Source organism: Halyomorpha halys, unplaced genomic scaffold (genome assembly GCF_000696795.3).
Source record: "Halyomorpha halys isolate HHAL.00 unplaced genomic scaffold, Hhal_1.1 Scaffold675.1, whole genome shotgun sequence".
In the NCBI taxonomy this organism is placed as follows: domain Eukaryota; kingdom Metazoa; phylum Arthropoda; class Insecta; order Hemiptera; family Pentatomidae; genus Halyomorpha; species Halyomorpha halys.
Window position 1 is genome coordinate 185,931 of NW_027111983.1, and position 480 is coordinate 186,410.

Below are 480 nucleotides of genomic sequence, written 5' to 3' on the forward strand. Positions count from 1 at the left end.
TAGAACTTCTGATTTAAAGTCTGGTGAATTATTTAAAATTAAACATTAACATATACGTTAATATTTTGTAACAGTGTATGTGTGTATATTAGTAACTAAAATTTTGTTGTCACCTTGATAGTTCCTTTCCTCTCCGCAAAAAAATAATTATGGATCACCCTTTCGTATTAAAATTTGATTTCATAGCTATATAATAAATAAAACAAATATTGCCATAATTTGGACTTATCACTTTTTATAATTTATTTTAGCATGTTTTTCTACTTTTTTTTATGTATTAGTATTAGTTTAATTACTTTCCATGCTACAAATTTATTTTTCATGACTGTTATTAATTTTAAAAATTCCTGCAGAAAATAAAATTCATAATTATAAATAGAAAAAAATAACTAAAACTAATATTTCCCCCTCCTCTCTACCCCAAAAAATTCATTGAAGCATATGAATTTTTATGGAATTTTTTTATTTTTCAACCTCATA